Below are 22,549 nucleotides of genomic sequence, written 5' to 3'. Positions count from 1 at the left end.
AACCACTTGTAAAAGAATGAAACTAGAACACTTTCTAACACCATACACAAAAATAAACTCAAAATGGATTAAAGATCTAAATGTAAGACCAGAAACTATAAAACTCCTAGAGGAGAACATAGGCAAAACACTCTCCGACATAAATCACAGCAGGATCCTCTATGACCCACATCCCAGAATATTGGAAATAAAAGCAAAAATAAACAAATGGGACCTAATGAAACTTAAAAGCTTTTGCACAACAAAGGAAACTATAAGCAAGGTGAAAAGACAGCCCTCAGATTGGGAGAAAATAATAGCAAATGAAGCAACAGACAAAGGATTAATCTCAAAAATATACAAGCAACTCCTGCAGCTCAATTCCAGAAAAATAAATGACCCAATCAAAAAATGGGCCAAAGAACTAAACAGACATTTCTCCAAAGAAGACATACAGATGGCTAACAAACACATGAAAAGATGCTCAACATCACTCATTATCAGAGAAATGCAAATCAAAACCACAATGAGGTACCATTACACGCCAGTCAGGATGGCTGCTATCCAAAAGTCTACAAGCAATAAATGCTGGAGAGGGTGTGGAGAAAAGGGAACCCTCTTACACTGTTGGTGGGAATGCAAACTAGTACAGCCACTATGGAAAACAGTGTGGAGATTTCTTTAAAAACTGGAAACAGAACTGCCATATGACCCAGCAATACCACTTCTGGGCATACACACCGAGGAAACCAGATCTGAAAGAGACACGTGCACCCCAATGTTCATCGCAGCACTGTTTATAATAGCCAGGACATGGAAGCAACCTAGATGCCCATCAGCAGATGAATGGATAAGGAAGCTGTGGTACATATACACCATGGAATATTACTCAGCCATTAAAAAGAATTCATTTAAATCAGTTCTAATGAGATGGATGAAACTGGAGCCCATTATACGGGAGTGAAGTAAGCCAGAAAGATAAAGACCATTACAGCATACTAACACATATATATGGAATTTAGAAAGATGGTAATGATAACCCTATATGCAAAACAGAAAAAGAGACACAGATGTACAGAACAGACTTTTGGACTCTGTGGGAGAAGGTGAGGGTGGGATGTTTCAAGAGAACAGCATCGAAACATGTATATTATCTAGGGTGAAACAGATCACCAGCCCAGGTTGGATGCACCTCCCTGTGGATGGTTTCTGTTGCTACATGTAATGACAAAGGGTATGTGTGTGTGTATGGGTCTGTGTGTTACTTAAACCCTTCTCTGTCCCAGGGATGTACTATGTACTTATGTTATTATTGTTTAGTCACTCAGTCATGTCTGACTCCTTTTCAACCCCATAAACTGTAGCTTGCCAGGCTCCTCTATCCATGGGATTTCCCAGACAAGAATACTGGGGTGGGTTGCCATTTCTTTCTCCGGGGATCTTCCTGACCCAGGGATTGAACCCGTGTCTCCTGCATTGGTAGGCACATTCCTTACCATTGAACCACCCTTAATCTTGGGCTTCAGCCTCCAGAGATATGAGAAAATAAATTTCTTATTGTATAATCTGCCCAGTCTGTGGTAGCTACGGCAGCCCTGGGGACAGATACAGCTCACCCAGTTCTCACAGCCTCCCTATCCCACAGCTCCTAGCTATGTGATGACTCCAAGCTCAGGAAGACCTGCTCAAATGACTGCGCATCTGTGGACTCTCCCTTCCCTTCCTGCCCCTCCCTATTTGAGGACTCATGAAACTCAGCTCAAGGTGGGGGATAAAAAGTGATGATGAAGCATCTGGAGAGCAGGAATTCACCAGGGTGTGGAGAAAGCAGAAAAAAGTCTGAATGCGCCACTTAAGTGGTTCTGATAATCTTTTCTCTCACCCATGCCTCTCTCCTAATTACAAAGTGCAGGCTTTCTGCTGGGGTACAGCTCCTCCTTCCCACTGTGACTATGCTGGAGAGTTGGTGTGGCTAATTTGTGTAACCACCTGCAGGTGACTTAATAGCTCCGTGACTCAGGTTCCTCCGCTATGAAACTGACATAATATTCACAGTACCTACCTCATAGGGGTGTTGTAGGAATAAGTCTGTTAACTCATGTCATGTCCTTGTAACAGCACAGAACTTATTAAGCTCAATGAAAATGTTGGGTATTTATTACTATTAATCTGGCCCATCAATTGGGTGCCAGCTGTCCACCTTCAGTCCCCCTCAGTTGTGTGGGAGCAGTAGATGTTGGTGCTGGGAATGAGGCTGCTCACTTTTCTCCTGAAGGCTGGAATGTTCCCACAGGGAACAGAGGGTGAAGGGCATCTGGTTTGACCCAGGCTGAGGTGGAAGGGACGAGAGGCTACAAGCACATTCACGCCAACCCACCTCCCTCTGACTCAGGCAGAGGGAACAACCATCAGCCCATACCCAGGTCAGTCACAAGACAATATATTAATAAGAGGCATACAATGGGGCACACGTTTATCTTCTCTCTTCTCCTTGGAGCTGTGGTTAAAGGCCCCCAGAGAAAGGGGAGGGATAGGGAGAGGGTTCCAGCCCCAGCCCCCGTCTCACCAGGCTGGCAGGCATTGTCTGAGTAAGATCCTGCCTGTGTTTTGGAGTGCTGAGGAGAAGCCTTTCTAAGGGGGCGTCTGGTAAAGTAATCAGCCTCCAACGAATAAAAATAAATGGAAAAAAAAGGGGGGGGGGCATCTGATGGGGATTCTTCAAGCCACCCCTCCACACCAACCCCATCTCAGAGCCTCGTCTCTCCATGATTGAAGGCTTTCTCAGGAACCACGCTGCAACGCTGGATCATGACAGACATTCCACTAAGAAGTATTTATTTGGTTGTGCCAGGTCTTTGTTTCGGCATGCAGGATCTTTAGGTGCAGCATGCAAACGCTTAGTTGAGGCATGTGGGATCTAGCTCCCTGACTGGGGATCAAACTCAGGGTCTCTGCATTGGGAGTATGGAGTCTTAGCACTGGACCACCACGGAATTCCCACAAGTACCCCATTTTTTTCCATCCTTAGTCTAAGAAAGTTTTATGTGGCTCCAAATGACCGGAGGCTACTGCTCCTGGAAGCGAGGCTGGCTGGCCTAAGTGCTCCAGCCCACACTTCCTCCTGTGAACCAGGAATAAGTGGTAATTTGCTTTGGTAATAAAAATCACCCAAATCTCAATGGTTGATGACAACAGAGTTTATTGTGATTATTTAAAAACATTTTTTTTTGGTTGCACTGGGTCTTCATTGCTATGCGTGGGCTTTCTCTAGTTGTGGTGAGTGGGGGCTACTCTCCATGGCGGTGCACGGGCATCTCACTGCAGTGGCTTTTCCTGTTGCAGAGCACTAGCTCTATGCGCTCGGGCTCACTAGTTGTGACCTATGGGCTTAGTTGCCCCAGGGCATGTGGAATCTTCCTGTACCAGATGTCCCCAGAATTTATTTTTTACTTGCAATCTGCTCTGGGTTGGTAGTGATTCTGTTCCATGTATCTTCCTCAATTCAAGATTCAGCCTGAAGAAACCTTGCCTTCTTGGGACATGCCATTCCTGTGGCAAGATGGAACATAGAAATGATGGAACTACACATAGAAACATAGAAATGATGGAACTATGCTCTCCAAATTTCTGTCCAGAAGTGACACTCATCACTACGGCTCACATTTCACTGGCGAGGTTAAGTCAAATGGCAAAGCATGGTATCAATGGGTGGGAGGTCTCTGCTTTTGTTGGAACCAATAACATCATTTACCTCCCCAATGCATTTTAAAGTATTTCAGAGCATACACACACACAAATTAATGGAGCTTTTAAATTCTTTGTATAAAGTGAGTATACCTATTTTAAAAGCTAAGAAAGACTACACAACAGCACATATAGCAATCTCACTTATGAATATTGATGGAAAAATCCTAAACAGACTATTCGTAAATAGTATCAGTAGAACACTAAAAGAATAATGCATCTTGATCAGATTGGCTCAGTTCTTGAACCAAGCAAGGTTAGGAAATTCTGTTAATTTAGCAGAGGAACAGATCTAATAAAAATCATGTGGGCAGTGAACCACGGAGCCCCAGTAAAGACTCGGGGACACCAATTTTCCTTCCAGGTGTTAAATTTAGAAACTTGGATCTTAGGGTTCTTTCTTTTCTCAACTTGCTTAATATCCATGGGCTTTGCTATTTTCAAGTTGCTGAGTCAAGCTTTATTCTTGTAAAACCAATCTTTGTAGTGAGGCAAAGATAAAAGATACTTTCCACAATGCAGACAAAAGAGTCTGCATCAATCAAGATTTTTCTAAAGATTTTTCTAAAAACTGGCTTCAGAAGATCCAACATTAATACTACCTCTTTTCTGTTGTTTCCTGATGATACTCTTCCATTTTCTCCAAACTGAAAGAACTGCTTTCTTTCCCCCTATTTACAGTCCGCTGCACTCCACACCACATGCCCCAATAAAAATGTTTCAGTTGTAGGACTGGCAAAAGACTCTCTTAAATGAATCCAAAAAAGAAGGGCAGGGTTCTCTGAAGGCAGCCTTCTCTTTTGATGTGCAGGATATCGCATGTCTTTCAGCCTATCATCGTCGAGTTCTGCAGCCAGGCAACTGAGAACCACAGATGGAAAGAGATCTTTCATGATCTCCAGATAAGACGTTGGGAACGTGTTTGCCAGAGGCCATCGTGGGCTGTTTCCTTTGCTGTACACATATCCATAAACGGAGAAGGCAATGGCACCCCACTCCAGTACTCTGGCCTGGAGAATCCCAGGGACGGAGGAGCCTGGTAGGCTGCAATCCATGGGGTCGCTAAGGGTCGGACACGACTGAGCGACTTCCCTTTGACTTTTCATTTTCATGCATTGGAGAAGGAAATGGCAACCCACTCCAGTGTTCTTGTCTGGAGACTCCCGGGGATGGGGGAGCCTGGAGGGCTTCCGTCTATGGGGTCGCACAGAGTCGGACACGACTGAAGCGACTTAGCCGCAGCAGCAGCAGCATCCATAAACGCCCAGCTGGGTTTGCCATACCCTCTTAACCGGCTGCCCGGGGTGCTGGGCACCCATTCCCCAAACAGAGGCTGCACTTGCTTCAAGTCAGGCCCGAAGCCCTTGGGCTTGCTGGTGGGAAGGCAGCTGGTCCGGGGGCCGTTCTCCTGCCAGCGCACTTCTCAGAGACCCGTGTCCTCTTGTGGTCAGAGCCCTTCTCCATCCTTGACTGTCATTCAGCATCCCTGCGGGGCTCCGCAGGCCTTCCTGGTGACCTCTCGAAGCCTATCTCCACCTGCAGGACATTGCGGTCGCTTTTCTCCATGTCGGGGTCGGCAGGACACTGCTGCCTGTAGGCAGCTTGGGCATCTCGAACCCGCAGGGTCAACTAACTGCACATTTCTCAGAAACAGCGGAACAACAAGACACCGCTATAGTGCGTGTGACCACGTGAGCGCATGTGCATACGTATTGCTCTGCGCATGCGCGCACGTGAGCGTATATGCGCACGCGCCACACACTCACGGGTGTGGAAACCGTGCCTGAGAGAACGTTCATTATGCTGTTTCCGTGTGGCTGAAGTTGGTCTTAGTACCCAACAAATGAGAACGGCTGCTTCACACTTTGAATCTTAGTCGAGTAATTCTTGGTAAGACACACAGTATCAGTGTCTCAGACCCTATTTTGTTTTGGAAAACTGCGACTTTTGGTGTTGGAAACATGAAACGGCCCTGCCGTGTCTGCTGTTACCTCATATACTTTTGCTCCTCTTTGCGTTTCCCACCTGCTTCCCCCCCCCCCCCTTTCCCCTCTCTCCCCTCTCCTTGGTCTCTTCCCCTGCTGTCTTCTCCTTCCATTCCCCACGTCCACTTCACCTTTCTCCTTCTTCCGCTCTTTCATCTTCTTTCTCCCAGCCTCCCACCACCTTCACATTTCTTTCTCCACACCACCGACCCCTTGCCCTTCGTCTTAAATCTAAGGCTTTGGCAGGCTTCCCTGCCTACCCTACACTTGTAACTCCCCAAACTTTCATCCCAGACCGCTTCTAACTGATAGGGGAACTGTCTTCCAGACACTCTTGTAATGCCACCTCTCTGCTTGGGTCTGTATTTGGACTGTCCTCCCTCCCTTCCCACTGGATCCTAGTTTTCTGACCAGGGATGGAATCCGTGGCCTCTGCAGTGGAAGTGAGGATTCTTAACCACTGGATCGCCAGCTAAGTCCCACCACTGTTCTTTCGTATTAACTGATCTGCTTATCTGCACCAGTGCATATTTTCTTACTATATCAAACACTTTAATATGTGGTTTATTGACAGTGCATGAGGCTGAATCCTCCCTGCTAGTCCTTCGAGATTGTCTCAGTTCTCCGCGGACTTTACAGTGTCTGTGAAGTTTTGAGTCAGTTGAGAATTTCTCTAAAAGCCTATTGGGATTTTGCTTCATAAAAGAATTCATAAATTCTTAGATTAAATTAGGGAAGAACTGGAATCTTTAAAATCTAGTTTTAAATTGTAGTTTAAATTTAAAGAACTAAATCTTTAAAATTTTTCTCCCGTATTAATGTGATGTATGTGTCAGTTTTCTTTAAGTTACATAAGTTTTAGTTTTTTTTTCCTTCTAGTTGTTTTTAGATGTAGCTCGTAAAACTAGCTAAAAACATATGTGAAACAAATTCAAAATGGAGTTTACTTGAGGCAGTGAGCAAGTCGGAACAGCGGGGAGGGACGACTAGGGAGATTCACAGGTGTTACCAACCAGGGTTCTTAGCCTCTTTAACCAATGGACATTGATCAGAGGCCAGGGACATTCAGGTGAGGCTTTACTGGGACTCCTGCTGCTGTAGGAGTGAGTGAAAACAAGTAACAGGTTCCCTTGCTCTGCTCTCTGAAGGAGTGATGAGCTGGTTTCCTATATGGGAGTGAGGGTGAGGGTAGGGGCAGGGGTGGATGGAGGGATGGCTTAGTCGATCTGCCCATCCCCTTGGTGGTGCTGTTTGGGTTTTTGATCTTTTTATATTGCCGGGAGCCAACACACGAGACCCTACCCATGACAAGGCCATGAGGGAGAAAACCTGACGGGCAAGGCGGATCAGGTTTTCAGGGGTTTCGAAAAGGCCAGCTCACGGGATCCCACCCATGACAAGGTCACGAGGAGAAAGCCTGACAGGCAAGGCAGATCAGGTTTTCAGGGATTTCGAAAAGCTGCCCCCAGTGCTCACCTTAAAGATGATATCTGTCTTTCTGATGCCTGCCTCAATGGACTACTCCCTAATTTCTGTGACACAGGAATCAATTTAGAACTTTAATCAATAAGTTTCCCAGGTGGTGGTATTTTATATTATCCAGGGTGAAAGGAGTGTTTTAATTTAAACTGCTTTGCTGGTAGTTAGCCAAATGCTTTTATGCCCTTAGTACTAATATGCATGATTGCTTATAATATCCTAATCATAAAATAGCATAAAGAACCTGATTATATAAAAGCCCTAATAGACATAGAGCCTTTTTAAGGGGTAAAGGAGTCCTATTAGAAAACATAAGAAAAATTATTCTATAGGTGGTTATTGGGTTGAGATTTGCTTGCTGTGTTTTGCTTGCTGTGTTTTTGCTTTTAATGTGCTAAGGTTGTGTTATAGAAACCATTGTTAATATAGTTAAAGATCTAGAGAAATAAGGACTTAGCCCTAGTGTGGTTAACAATGAGATGGTTGTTAATTGTCAGCCAGGAGTGCTAGGCAGAAGCTGCCTCACCAAAGTTGCAGAGTCAGTATGTGGTAAGCTTCTTAGATAAACGCAACTGACAGCTTTTGCAGAAGGATTAATTTTTGTATTAACAAGGATATAATTCTACTCTGTACTATTTCCCTATGAGACTGCTACCTTTCAGTTAAGGTCACCATAAAAACGGAAAACAGGTTTACATTCACCTGACCTGCATAAAATGTTAATGGCCCCAAGGCCAGAAGATCATGTGCTAAGAATTACTATAGAATTAGAAAGCAAAAAACATCCTGCTTTTCCTAAAAAACAAAATGATGTAATACTAATCCTGTGTAATCATGAGTAAGCATCTTGTACCTTGAAAACGTTCTGTGAAAGGGTATAAAACCGGTTGTCAAAAAGTAAAACACAGACTTGGCCCTATCAAGGCTGGTCTCACGTGTCTTCTCTCTCTCTCTTTCTCTCTCTCTCTTTCTCTCTCTCTCGCCGACGCCATTCATCCTGAGGGTACCCCCTGGATCCTGCCAAGGCTGGGCCCCGGCATTGTATCTTGCACATAATTTGCCTCAACTCTGCAGCACGCAGTTATCTTTAGTTCCTTATAGTTTCTTTATATTTTATTGCTCTGGGAGGCCCTTGTCCAGGTGCAACCACTGCAGCAAAGGGTCCCAGGTTCGAGCTCATCTCACAGATACAAATGTTTTTATTTTTGAAGCTTGGTGGGAACATGACTTTTTTAAAATTTCATTTTAATTGCTCTAATTTGTTATATAAGGTTTATGTGCGTGATACATTTTGCATCTTAAACTTCGCATGCCTTTTATTGTTTTTGAATTTTAGAAATGTTAAGCATTTGTTTCCTGTTGTGAATGGGCTCTTTATTGCAGTGGGACTCTTAGGCTGGTGTATAAGAATGCCAATGGTTCCCATGTTGTCTTGTCCAGTAACTTTGCTGAATGTTTATAAGTTCTAATAGACACTAAAAATAGTTTCTTTGACAATTGCAAATAATTTGAGCTTTCTCTCTTTTTTCTTGGTCAGTCTCCCTAACGGTTGTCAGTTTTATTAATCTTCTCAGGGAACCAACTTTTGATTCTTGATTTTGTCTGTTTCGCCTCTCTGTTTCATTTCTGTTTTAATCTTTATGATTTCTTTCTGCTTGTTTTGGATTTAGTTTGCTCTTCTAGTTTCTTAAAGTGGAAGGTTAAGTTATTTATTTGAAAATTTTCTTTTTTGTTAATATATTTACAACTCTAAATTTCCCTGCAAACAGTGCTTGTGCTGCACCTCATAAGTTGTGTATTTTTGTTTTCATTTATCTCAAAATATTTTAAATTTCTCTTGTGATTTTTTTCTTTGACCAGTTGATTCTTCAGGAGAGTATTGTTTAATTTCCACACGTTTGTGAATTTCCCAAATTTTTTCCGTTATTGATTTTAATTTAGTTCCGTTGTACTCAACATACTGTGTACGATTTCAGTCCTTTAAAAAATGTTGAATTGGCAGGGCCGCCCCGCCCCCGCGGGCCTAGGTGCTGTTAGTGCAGCGCAGAGACCCTCTGCACACCCGTGAACACAGTGCTGCGAGCGGTGCGGAGCGTGCGGGCCGCGGTCGGCAGCCTGCGTGCCATCTCGGCACCCAACGCGCCCTGCTCGCCTCGGCCCTGGGGACTGCGGGCGGGTGCTGTCTGGGCGCTACGCACCGGCCTCGCTCTGCTGTCGGTGCGGAAATTCACAGAAAAACACGAATGGGTTACAACAGAAAACGGTGTTGAAACGGTGGGAATCAGCAATTTTGCACAGGAAGCTTTGGGTGATGTTTACTGTAGTCTGCCTGAAGTTGGGACAAAATTGAACTAACAGGAGGAGTCTGGTGCTTGGAAAGTGTGAAAGCTCCTAGTGAACTCTATTCTCCATCAGGAGAAATAACTGAAATTAATAAAACTCTAGCAGAAAATCCAGGACTTGTCAACAAATCTTGTTATGAAGATGGTTGGCCGATGAAGATGACGTTCAGTAACCCTTCAGAACTAGATGAACTAGTGAAGAAGCACCCTGAAGGCTCAGATGGTAAAGTGTCTGCCTACAATGCGGGAGATCTAGGTTCAATCCCTGGGTTGGGAAGATCTCCTGGAGAAGGAAATGGCAACCCACTCCAGTATTCTTGCCTGGAAAATCTCATGGACAGAGGATCCTGGCAGGCTACACTCCATGGGGTTGCAGAGTTGGACACGGCTGAGCAACTTCACTTTCTTTCTTTCCTTATTGAGGAGTGAAAAGGGAAACCCTAAATAAACTAGTTTGAAACATCGTAAAACACTTGAACTTCTAGATGTTCAAGCTGGAGTTAGAAAAGGCAGAGGAATCAGAGATCAAATTGCCAACATCCACTGGATCATTGAAAAAGCAAGAGAGTTCCAGAAAAACATCTACTTCTGCTTTATTGACTACGTCAAAGCCTTTGTGTGGATCACAACAAACTGGAAAATTCTTAAAGAGATGGGAATACCAGACCACCTGACCTGCCTCCTGAGAAATCTGTATGCAGATCAAGAAGCAACAGTTAGAACTGGACATGGAACAACAGACTGGTTCCATATCGGGAAAGGAGTATGTCGAGGCTGTATGTTGTCATCCTGCTTATTTAACTTATATGCAGAGTATGTCATGAGAAATGCCAGATTGAATGAAGCACAAGCTGGAATCAAGATTGCTGGGAGCAATATCAATAACCTCAGATATGCAGGTGACACCACCCTTATGGTAGAAAGCAAAGAAGAACTAAAGAGCCTCTTGAAAGTGAAAGAGGAGAGTGAAAAAGTTGGCTTAAAGCTCAGCATTCCGAAAACTAAGATCATGGCATCTGGTCCCATCACTTCATGGCAGATAGATGGGGAAACAGTGGAAAAAGTGTCAGACTTTATTTTTGGGGGCTCAAAAATCACTGCAGATGGTGACTGCAGCCATGAAATTAAAAGATGCTTACTCCTTGGAAGAAAAGTTACGACCAACCTAGACAGCATATTAAGAAGCAGAGACATTACTTTGCCAACAAAGGTCTGTCTAGTCAAGGCTATGGTTTTTCCAGTAGTCATGTATGGATGTGAGAGTTGGACTATAAAGCAAGCTGAGTGCTGGAGAATTGATGCTTTTGAACTGTGGTGCTGGAGAAGATTCTTTTTTATTTTTAATTTTTTTCCATTTATTTTTATTAGTTGGAGTCTAATTACTCTACAGTGTTGTAGTGGTTTTTGCCATACATTGACATGAATCAGCCATGGATTTACATGTGTTCCCCATCCCGATCCCCCCTTCCGCCTCCCTCTCCATCCCATCCCTCTGGGTCTTCCCAGTGCACCAGCCCTGAGCACTTGTCTCATGCATCCAACCTGGGCTGGTGATCTGTTTCACCCTTGATATTATACTTGTTTCAATGCTGTTCTCTCTGAACATCCCACCCTCACCTTCTCCCACAGAGTCCAAAAGTCTGTTCTGTACATCTGTGTCTCTTTTTCTGTTTTGCATATAGGGTTATTGTTACCATCTTTTTAAATTCCATATGTAAGTGTTAGTATACTGTATTGGTCTTTATCTTTCTGGCTTACTTCACTCTGTATAATGGGCTCCAGTTTCATCCATCTCATTAGAACTGACTCAAATGAATTCTTTTTAATGGCTGAGTAATATTCCATGGTGTATATGTACCACAGCTTCCTTATCCATTTGTTTGCTGATGGGCATTGGAGAAGACTCTTGAGAGTCCCTTGGACTGCAAGGAGATCCAACCAATCCATCCTAAAGGAGATCAGTCCTGGGTGTTCACTGGAAGGACTGATGTTGAAGCTGAAACTCCAATACTTTGGCCACCTGATGTGAAAAGCTGACTCAATGGAAAAGACCCTGATGCTGGGCAAGATTGAAGGTGGGAAGAGAAGGGGACGACAGAGGATGAGATGGTTGGATGGCATGACTGACTCAATGGACATGAATCTGAGTAAACTCTGGGAGTTGGTGATGGACAGGGAGGCCTGGCATGCTGCAGTCCATGTGGTAGCAAAGAGTCAGACACGACTGAGTGACTGAACTGAACTGATGGTCTACCCTGGAGAATGATTCATGTACACTTAAGAAGAATCTGCATTCTCTTGTTGGGTGAATGATAGATTTCTGATAGGACTAGTTGTGCAAGTCTTCTGTGTCCTTGGCTTTCTGCCTAATTGTTCTGTCCATTATTGAAAGTGGAGTACTGAAATCTCCAACTATTATTGTCGAATTGTTTGTTTATCTATTTGATTCTGTTTTTTGCTTTCATGTATTTAGGGGCTCTGTTGTTAGGTGCTTATATGTTTGTTATATCTTCTTGATGAAATTATCTCTTTTAATATGTCATTCTTTGTCTCTAGTAAAAAAAATTTTTTTTTTGTCTGTAGTAATAATTTTTATCTTAAAGTCTAATTTTAAAGTGTTCACATAGCCACTCTAGCTTTCTTTTGTTTACTGTTTGCTTGGTAGATCTCTTCCCATATTTTTACTTTTAGTCTATTTGTGTTTTTGAATCTGATTTGTGTCTTGTAGATAGCATATAAATGAAAGTGTTAGTCGCTCAGTTGTGTCTGACTCTTTTCTACCCCAGGGACTGTGGCCCACCAGGCCCCTCTGTCCATGGAATCCTTCAGGCAAGAATGCTGGAGTGGGTAGCCATTCCCTTCTCCAGGGGATTTTCCTGATCCAGGGATTGAACCGGGGTCTCCCGAATTGCAGCCAGATTCTTTACCATCTGAGCCACCATATATTTGAATCATAAAAAATAATTTTTACTAGTCTCTGCCTTTTAATTGGAGTGCTCTGTGCTGTCATTCAGGGAGCCAGGCTGGTCTCAGCCCTGCCGTTCCCACACATGGGTTCCCAGGTCACCTTGGAGATTTGCTTCCAGTCAGCTTGAAGAAGGGAAAATGGTGCCTGCATAGGAGGTTTTTGTGGGACAAGCTTGGGCATGGTGCCACGACTTATATTCCATTGGCTACAAGTCAGCCATAGAAATACTTAACTGCAAGGGAGGCTGGGAAGTGTGCTTATCTCTATGACAAAAATGACAAGGACTTTATGAAAGACTAGCAGAGCCTACCACAGTAATATAAGAGATGGACAGTGTATTTGGAGAATAACATTACCATTAATGAGGTTGTATATTCCACTTTCTAAAAGATCTTGGTGATAACTTCTTTGGATTAGATAACTGTTGAGATAGTGGCTTTTGGAACTATAGTCCTGCAGGATTCATGGCTCTGGATTTTGCTTGGCTAGCAGGAGGATTTAATGTTGCAATTGTCAATTTATGGTAGACCTTAACTAGTAGAAGGGATGTGTACTGTCACTGGTAAGAAATATCAGGCCTGTGTGACCCAGAAACTGTTAATTGATAATGTCCATAAAGAAGCATTGAGGTTGCACAAGACTAAGAGCTGGATTCTGTTTACCTACTTGTAGCCTTTTGGGAATTTGGGGATAAATATTTTAAAGTTATTTTTTAGTAATACTAGAAATAATAATTGGCACATATACAGTAGAAGTGCTTATAAAAAGTGTCAGTCATAGGAACACATCAAGAGCTTTCTCACCTGAAACAAAAGAAATAATGTGCCTAGAAAATGAAACCTGAAGGAAGAGAGATGAAGAGTCTTGGACATAGGCAAATTTAAGATAAACCAGGTTTATCTTAAATTTGCTTATGCCCAAGAAAGTATCCTTAAGCTGGGCTTCCCCAGTGGCTCAGCGGTAAAGAATCCACCTGCAGTGCAGAAGCCACAGGAGACACGGGTGTGATCCCTGGGTCAGGAGGATCCCCTGGAGGAGAGCATGCCAACCCACTCCAGTATTCTTGCCTGAAGAATCCCATGGACAGAGGAGCCTGCTGGGCTGCAGTCCGTAGGTCACAAAGAGTTGGACACGACTGAAGCGACTTAGTGTGCACGTATCCTCAAGGTGCAACAGAAAAGGGAAACTGTTGAAAAATATTACAGAACGTCTATTCATTTGGGTTTTTCCAGAAGTAGACCCTTAGACCTGGGAGCAAGTGCCAGTGATTTATTTGGGAAGTGAAGGGAGTGGGGATGTATTAACAGGGAAGGGAAGGCAGTAAAGAGTGCTTTATTAAGCCAGTGACTACAGTGCAAAGCAGAAATTTAAGGCCACATGAAAACTCTGGGAAGTAACACCAAACACATACTTCAGAATTATCTCATGGGAGACTGAGGGTTTTGGGCAGTTTATACAGCAACTCCTGAGTGTCTTTGATTAGGATTGTTTCCCGGTACATGTTAATTCTTTGTCATTTCCAGATTGCCATGCATCTATGGGGAGTATTGTTTCCTATAGTTCCAGAAAAGGACAGTAAGGCACTGATGAAGGTACTGGCTGTTGGAAATCCACTGGTGCACAGACACCGAGGAGTATGAGCAAGGAGCTGGTGGTTTTTGTTAGAGTCTCCCCTGCACCGCTCATGTCCACTGGTGCCTCAGGGAAGTTCAGTCCATCCTGCCACTGATCTGTCAAGTGGCAGCAAGTCACACTTGTTTTTCAAAAAGATATACAATTGGACAAGTTAAGGTCTTCACTGCTGTAGTTGGCTGGCCTTGGTCAAATTTTACTTCTATATTATTCTAGACTTCTCTCATGCTTGGCCAGTACTTCTCTTGATCTGTGTTGCTTATGTTGCTGGAATAAATTATATACCTTCTTGTCTGAGCAATCTGAACCTGTGGTTACTTTTCCCTCATCACATTGATGCTGCTACAATCCTCTTTCTACACTTAGTTCTAGAACATCAAAAGTTCTAGGTGTATTCTTCCTTGTTCCTGTTACATGGCATCAGTTCTGTATCCTGCCAGTATAGTAATCTATTTGTTTTTTATTTTTTTTTTCTTTATTAGTTGGAGGCTAATTACTTCACAACATTTCAGTGGGTTTTGTCATACATTGATATGAATCAGCCATGGAGTTACATGTATTCCCCATCCTGATCCCCCCTCCCACCTCCCTCTCCACCTGAAGTTATCTATTTGTTTGCTTGCTGTTCTCTTGGCATGAAGAGCCCAAAAGTGATTGGGTGGCAACCAGAGCTTAAGATTAATGGAACTCTGGCTGTATCGTCTGGTGGATGTGGTCCCTCTCCTGAGAACTAAGACCTCTGGAGCTGCAAGCTCTGGAATTTCCAGGACAGAAACTCATATTCTCCAAGTGGGTCATAAGAGTCATGGTGAGAGGGGTCACTTCTCCATCCACTTCTCGTTTGCCTGAACCCGGGCATTGTGCTTATTGAGAACTATACCTTACAATGGCTGTTGGTTTAAGATATCTCGAGGGACTGCTCTCCAGCACCACAGGGTAGAATCTCAAGCTGATGCCTTAGCTGTGCTTGCAAAGGGTCACACAGAGGCAGGAAGTGAAGCCTGGATTCTGTTCTCAACTGCTTTTGATATACTCAGCTCATTCAGATCTGAGGCATGCTCCCATTAGAGTCTGGGCTATTTTCAAGAATTGCTCTCTTCCCTATGTAGATGGAGTCTCTCTTTTTGTCCTGCCCCAACCTTTCACCATCAAGGGAGGTGGGAGGAGACATCACCCTTGTAGATCTTGTATATCAGAGAGACCTATAAGAAACAATGTCCCAGGTTTACTCTTCAGGTTAGAAGGGGGGCACACTCACTCACTTGGTTATTTGTGCACTCCTTCCAGACGTCTGTTTTCAGTAGCTTCTCTATGACAAGCCCCCTTGAAATAAACATCCCGATTTCCAAATCATGCTTTCTGTCCATGTGACAGCTTTCGCAGTAGAGGTTCTGGGGATGGGACAGTCTTCAGGGGTGGGAGTCACTTGGCTTTCACCAATTGTTCTGTTTAATAAATGGTGTCTGATGGCAGAAGATGACCTGTTGCTTTCCTTGTAGTTTCCTTGTAGCTCACAGGTGTACTTAGAACCAAGCATAAGCCTCTTATGTTGGTGCTGAAAGTCTTTGTGATAGGGATCCTGCTTCTCTGATATTTACCAGAACTTCTTAACTCATCTTGAGGGCCCTAAAAATAAAACATTGAACTGGTACCATAAACACTCTATGATACATTTCTTTTTTCCATTGGTTATATTGCAACTTCTGCTTAATTTTTACTGATAGAAGATACTAGTACTTTAATATTAAGAATAACTGCCAACTCTTGTCGAATTATCCCTATATTAATATTTTGTCTATTTTGTGAGGGAAGCATAAGGAAATTCCATCTCTCTTAATATATGGCTTATGAGACCATAGTATGGAATGTAGGTTTATTTTACTATTGCAGTTTTTAAAAAATTTTTTATTTTATTCATTTTATTTTCTGGGGGTTGTGCCAAATCTTTGTGTACAGTCTTTCTCTAGTTGTGGGGAGCAAGGAGTACTTTTTGTTTCAGTGCACAGGCTTCTCATTGTGGTGGCTTCTCTTGTTGCAGAACACAGATTCTAGGTGCACAGGCTTTAGTAGTTGCAGCACACAGGCTCAGTAGTTGGTGACTCTCGGGCTCCAGAGCACAGGATCAGTATTTTGGCATGTGGGCTTAGTTGTCCTACAGCCTGTAGAATCTTCCCAGACCAGAGATCAAACCCATGTCCCCTGCATTGGCGGGTGAATTCTTTTTTTTTTTTTTTTGGCAGGTGAATTCTTAACCACTGTACTCAAAAGGGCAGTCCACCACTACAGTTTTTTGAAAATTAAAATAGAAAAATTGTTGCACAGCTCTACAGCATCTTTGTTCTTTGGGAGAAAGAATATATAAAAGATTTTTAAAAACATGCTTTATTTATTTGGCTGTGCTGGGTCTTAGTTGCGGCACATGGGATCTTTGATTTTCATTGCAGCATGTGGGATGTAGTTTCCCAACCCAGGTCTCCTGCATTGGGAGCTCAGAGTTTTAACCAATGGACCACCAGGGAAGTCCCTGTAAAAGATTTTAATGGTTGTTGAGGAGTCAGTATAGGAAATGCTGATGAAAATGGAATTTTCCTCCAGTCTTAAACTCTGTTGCATAAGAATTCCTGTTAGAACAATCTGAAACAATTTGCAAATTTCTGTTCAGAAAATCCAAAGTGAATTTGTGTTTCATGCATCATAGAGACTTAGAGCTATGAGTGTGTTGCCTGCTCCTCGCTTGAAAACATTAGGGCCATCATCATGAGTCAGCACCACGACAGCACCACAGAGGCGACCCAGCTTTTGGGGACTTAAACATCAAGGATCAAATTATCACAGAACAGAACTTCTTCTTTGGGGGAGCTTTGGCACAGAATGGGAAGAGTGAAAGGCACTGAGAAGAGAATGCTTTAGGACCCAGGACTGGCTTTCCATTTCTTGAGAAATGCCCTATTTGCTGGGAGATGATCAGGGACTTGGATTGAGGAGGATTGAGAAAAATGGGGTCTGGGGAAGCCCCCAGAAGCCCTTGAAAGATTTTTTGTTCCCTGGACTCTCTATATTTTAAAAAAGATATTTATTTTATTTGGCCGCCTTGGATGTTAGTTTCATCATGTGAGATCTTTAGTTGGAGCTCTCTAGTTGGGGCACACAGTCTCGGTAGTTGCTGCATGTGGGCTTATTTGCCCTGTGACATGTGGGATCTTAGTTTGCCAACAAGGAAATGAACCTGCAACCCCTCATTACAAGGCAGATTCTTAACCACTGGGCCACCAGGGAAGTCCCTGGACTCTCTGTTTTATATTTGTATCTGAGACATCTCTACTGGCCACCATGAGCACAAGCAGTATCTGAGATAGAGGTGAACAGTCCGTGTGAAGTGGACTGGTTGAGAAATATCATTCAAGGAAGGGCAGTTATTACCTGTTTATTTAGCAGGGCCTCCATGTAGAGTTGGGTAGGTTATTAAAATAAAATAGTCACCAGCCAAGGGACAAGAAGATATGAAATCTAACTCATGCTCTGCTCAGTAAGCTATGGGCCACAGGATAGTTTTCATTCACTTAGAGCAAGAATTTCCTAGTTCTTCAAAACATGAATTGCAAGTTACCTGATGAGGTTCTGTGATCCATTATCAAAATGCTGAAATGATCGAGTGAGGCAGGAGATTGTGCCAAATCAGAACCCAAGAGTTAAATAGGAAATTTCCACTGTGGGATGAAAGCAAGAAGAAAGGCCTGAAGAGTACTGTTAGCTGTGAGTTGCCACCTCAGTGTGTCTGCAGGTTAGGTTGAAGGACGTTTAAGGCAAGAGGCAGACCACTTAGTAAGATTGCTGTTGAACAACAAACTGTGACATTGAACACAGTGTGAGATGACTGTTATTGTCGTTCAGTCACTAAGTCGTGTCCAGCTCTTTGTGACCTCATGGACTACAGCACTCCAGGCTCCTTTGTCCTTCACTGTCTCCCAGAGTTTGCTCAAATTCATGTCCATTTACTCAGGAATGCTATTTAACATTTCATCTTCTGTCACCCCCTTCTCCTTTTGCCTTCAGTCTTTCCCAGCATCAGAATCTTTTCCAGTGAGTTGGCTCTTCTCAGCAGGTGGCCGAAGTGTTAGAGCTTCAGCGTCAGTCCTTCCAGTGAATATTCAAGGTTGCTTTCCTTTAGGATTGACTGGTTTGATCTCCTTGCAGTCCAAAGGACTCTCAAGAGTCTTCTCCAGCACCGTGATTCAAAAGCATCAGTTCTTCAGCGCTCACCCTGCTTTATGGTTCAACTCTCACATCCATACATGACTACTGGAAAAACCATAGCTTTGACCCTGCAGACCTTTGTCAACAAAGTGATATCTCTGGTTTTTAATACACTGTCTAGGTTTGTCATAGCTTTCCTTCCGAGGAGCAAGCGTCTTTTAATTTCATGGCTGCAGTCACTGTCCACAGTGGTTATCGAGCCCAAGAAAAGAAAATCTGTCACTGCTTCTACTTTTTCCCCTTCTATTTGCCATGAAGTGATGAGACCAGATGCCTTAGTTTTCTGAATGTTGAGTTTTAAGCCAGCTTTTTCCACTGTCCTGTTTCACCCTCATCAAGAAACTCTTTAATTCCTCTTCAAATTCTGCCATTAACGTGGTATCATCTGCATATTTGAGGTTGTTGATATTTCACCTGGCAGTCTTGATTCCAGCTTGTGCTTCATCCAGCCCAGCATTTCACATAATGTACTATGCGTGTAAGTTAAATAAGCAGGGTGACAATATACGGCCTTGTACTCCTTTCTCAATTTTGAACCAGTCCGTTGTTCTATGTCCAGTTTAACTGTTGCTTCTTGACCCTCATGCAGCTTTCTCGGAGACAGGTAAGGTAGTCTGATACTCCCATTTCTTTCAGAATTTTCAAGACAGTTTGTTGTGATCCACACAGTCAAAGGCTTTAGCATAGTCAGTGAAGCAGAAGTAGACGTTTTTGTGAAATTATTTGCTTTCTCTGTGTTCCAGTAACTGTTGGCAATTTGATCTCTGGTTCCTCTGCCTTTTTTAAACTTAGTTTGTACATCTGAAAGCTTTTGTTCCACATACTCTTGAAGCATAGCTTGAAGGATTTTGAGCACAACCTTACTAGCATGTGAAATGAGTACAATTGTATGATAGTTTGAACATTATTTGGCATTGCCCTTCTTTGGGATTGGAATGAAAACTGACCTTTTCCAGTCCTGTGGCCTCTGTTAAGTTTTCCAAATTTGTTGATACGCTGAATGCAGCATTACCAGTATCATCTTTTAGCATTTTAAATAGCTCAGCTGGAATTCCATCACCTCCACTAGCTTTGTTCATAGTAACGCTTCCTAAGGTCCACCTGACTTCACACTCCAGGATGCTTGGCAAGTGTGAGTGACCATACCATGATTGTTATCTCAGTCATCAAGACTATTTTTGTGTAGTTCTTCTGTGTATTATTGCCACCTCTTCTTAATCTCTTCTGCATCTGTTAGGTCCTTACTATTTCTGTCCTTTATCACGCCCATCCTTACATGTAATGTTACCTTGATATCTCCAATTTTCATGAAGAAACCTCTAATCTTTCCCATTCTATTGTTTTCCTCTATTTATTTGCATTGTTCATTTAAGAAGGCCTTCTTATCTCTCCTTGCTATTCTCTGGAACTCTGCATTCAGTTGGGTTTATCTTTTCCTTTCTCCCTTGCCTTTCACTTCTTTTGTTTCCTCAGCTATTTGTAAAGCCTCCTCAGACAACTACTTTGCCTTCTTGCATTTCTTTTTCTGTGGGATGGTCTTGGTCACTGCCTCCTGTACAGTGTTACAAACCTCCGTCCATAGTTCCTTAGGCACACTGTCTACCAGATCTAATCCTTTGAGTTTATTTGTCACCTCCACTGTATAATCATAAGGGATTTGATTTAGGTCATACCTGAATGGTCTAGTGGTTTCCCCTACTTCCTCAGTTTAAGCCTGAATTTTGCATAAGGAGTTCATGATCTGAGCCACAGTCAGCTCCAGGTCTTGTTTTTGGTGACTATATAGAGCTTCTTCATCTTTGGCTGTAAAGAATATAATCACTCTGATTTTGGTATTGACTGGTGATGTCCTTGTGTAAAGTTGTCTCTTGGAAGAGATGTTGTTGGAAAAGGGTGTTTCCTATGACCAGTGTGTTCTCTTGACAGAGCTCTATTAACCTTTGCCCTTCTTCATTTTGTACTCCAAGGCCAAACTTGCCTGTTACTCTAGGTATCTCTTGACTTCTCCTTTTGCATTCCAGTCCCTTCTGATGAAAAGGATGTCTTTTTATTTTGATGTTAGTTCTTGCGGATCTTGTAGGTCTTCATAGAACTGGTCAACCTCAGCTTCTTTGGCATTAGTGTTTGGGGCAGAGACTGGGATTACTGTCATGTTGAATGATTTGCTTTGGAAATGAACTGAGATTATTCTGTTGTTTTTGAGATTGCACTCAAGTACTGTATTTTGGACTCTTATTGACCCTGAGGGCTACTCCATTTCTTCTAAGGAATCCTTGCCCAGCGTAGTGGGTATAATGGTCATCTGAAATTAAATTTGCCTGTTCCTGTCCATTTTAGTTCACTGATTGATAAAATGTCGTGTTCTCTCTTGCCATTGCCTGCTTGACAATGTCTAAGGTACCCTGATTCATGGGCCTAACATTCCAGGTTCCTATGCAGTGTCATTCTTTATGGTGCGATGCCGAGGTCCAGCCCCAGCAATATCCAGGGGAACCCTCAGGATGAACGGCGTTGGCGAATGAGAGACACAGTGAGACAAAGCTCGGAGCTGAGTCTGGAGTTTATTTTGCACGGCCCCTTTATACCCTTAACAACATCTTTTTGGGGGAAGTGCATATTGCTTACACACAGGGCATCTCAAAACATTACTGCAACTTGACCTTCAACAGAAACAGGATGTCACCCACATACTTTTCGTTCATAGAGTCTTATCATTTGGCCTTCAGGCCTGCTAACATTGTATGGCTTGCACCTGGTGTGACAGGCAACTTCAGTAGCCGACCCTGTTTTTCTTATAGTTAATCTATTTTCTTTCTAATAAGCGTCATCTCTATGGGAACTAGATAGGATTACATTTTTACAGAACAGAAATGCGAAGGTCTGCAGAAACAGCAGATATGGCACAAAACAGGCTCTTAGTCTAAAAGTTAACTACCTGCAAGAAGTCGCCAGCTAATCTCTATCTAAACTATTTTCTATTAGGCACATTTGTGGCTATTATATTTGTGGAGCTTTTCTCACCCCGCGAAGGGGCCTATGCTTAATAGTTTCTTTTGTTAGCGTACTGTGCTTAGGATGTTTAGAACAATCAAGAGCATTTTTTGCAATGAGAGCACATATTTATCACACAAGCCAGAATGCCAGCAAAAGGGTTTGAATTGAAGCATTTCCGTCACCCCTTGCCCCTTCATAGGGTACCAGCGTCCAGGAGATTTATTAATTAGGGTTTAAGTTGGTCCTCATTCAGTGAAAGAGGAGCAGGAGAGCTCTCGGCAGGCAACACAAGAATCCGCAGCAGGGCAAACAAGAACAACAGCAGAAAAAGGGGGGAGGATACAGGGTGGGGTAGAGGCCGAGGCCAACCTGGAGGGTCCCTTATCCTAGACGGCCTTGCCTGTCAGGTTTTTTCCTCGTGACCTCGTCATGGATGGGGTCCCAGACGGCCTTGCCTGCCCGGTATTTTCTTCATGACCTCGTCACAGGCGGGACCTCCCATAACGGCACCCGGCAGTGCGAGATGATATGAATTATCAAAACTGATGCCTAAGATAGTCCTTGTGAACACAGAAGTGAAGTCGCTCAATCGTGTCTGACTCTTTGCGACTCCATGGACTGTAGCTTACCAGGCTCCTCCATCCATGGGATTTTCCAGGCAAGAGTTGCCATTTCCTTTTCCAGGGGGTCTTCCCAACCCAGGTCTCCCGCATTGAAACCAGACACTTTACCGTCTGAGCCACCAGGGAATGTGGACACAGAGGACTTTCTTAAATCTGTCTTGGTCTGTTTTTAGGCAGCCACTTGTGTCTCCTAAGTGGTTCTCCAGTGTTATAAGGAATAGATGATCAGAGCCTCTGGAAGGGAGGAGTTGTCATTCTGTCATCTTGCAGGCGCTGATAGAAGCTGAGAATGAGTTTGGTGCCAGTTGCCGCAGAGAAAGATTCCCGTGGGCAGTGATTGATTGGAGCACGGCCAGTGCTCAGCAGTGATGGGAACCAGGGGCTGCTGTTTATCCCCTGTGGCCCCCTAGCATGGGGGTGTGGACTGGATATTCCTCCGTGCCTGCTGTAGCGCTCTGTGCTCGGTGTGCGTGAGGCCGATGATTCGTCCCTTTAGTGCACACACTGAAAGGCACTGCGCCTGAGAATTTCTACTCGTTTGATTTCATG

The 22,549-nt window shown here is 43.4% G+C and overlaps 1 protein-coding gene and 1 pseudogene across 1 annotated transcript in view; both read left to right on the top strand.

The window, feature by feature from the left end:
- Positions 1-5,446: 5,446 nt before the first annotated feature.
- On the top strand, positions 5,447-21,909 carry LOC122421277 (annotated as a pseudogene).
- The window catches only part of LOC122420348 (galectin-10-like), a 37,823-nt gene continuing 20,786 nt past the window's right edge, over positions 5,513-22,549 (top strand). Inside the window, exon 1 of the mRNA XM_043435430.1 lies at positions 5,513-5,613. The gene's annotated coding sequence lies outside the window, so the exon portion shown is untranslated. The remainder of the gene's footprint in view (positions 5,614-22,549) is intronic.

This window comes from Cervus canadensis, chromosome 18 (genome assembly GCF_019320065.1).
Source record: "Cervus canadensis isolate Bull #8, Minnesota chromosome 18, ASM1932006v1, whole genome shotgun sequence".
NCBI classification, from domain to species: domain Eukaryota; kingdom Metazoa; phylum Chordata; class Mammalia; order Artiodactyla; family Cervidae; genus Cervus; species Cervus canadensis.
Note: the sequence above shows the minus strand (reverse complement) of the source record. Positions and strands in the feature narration are given on the sequence as shown.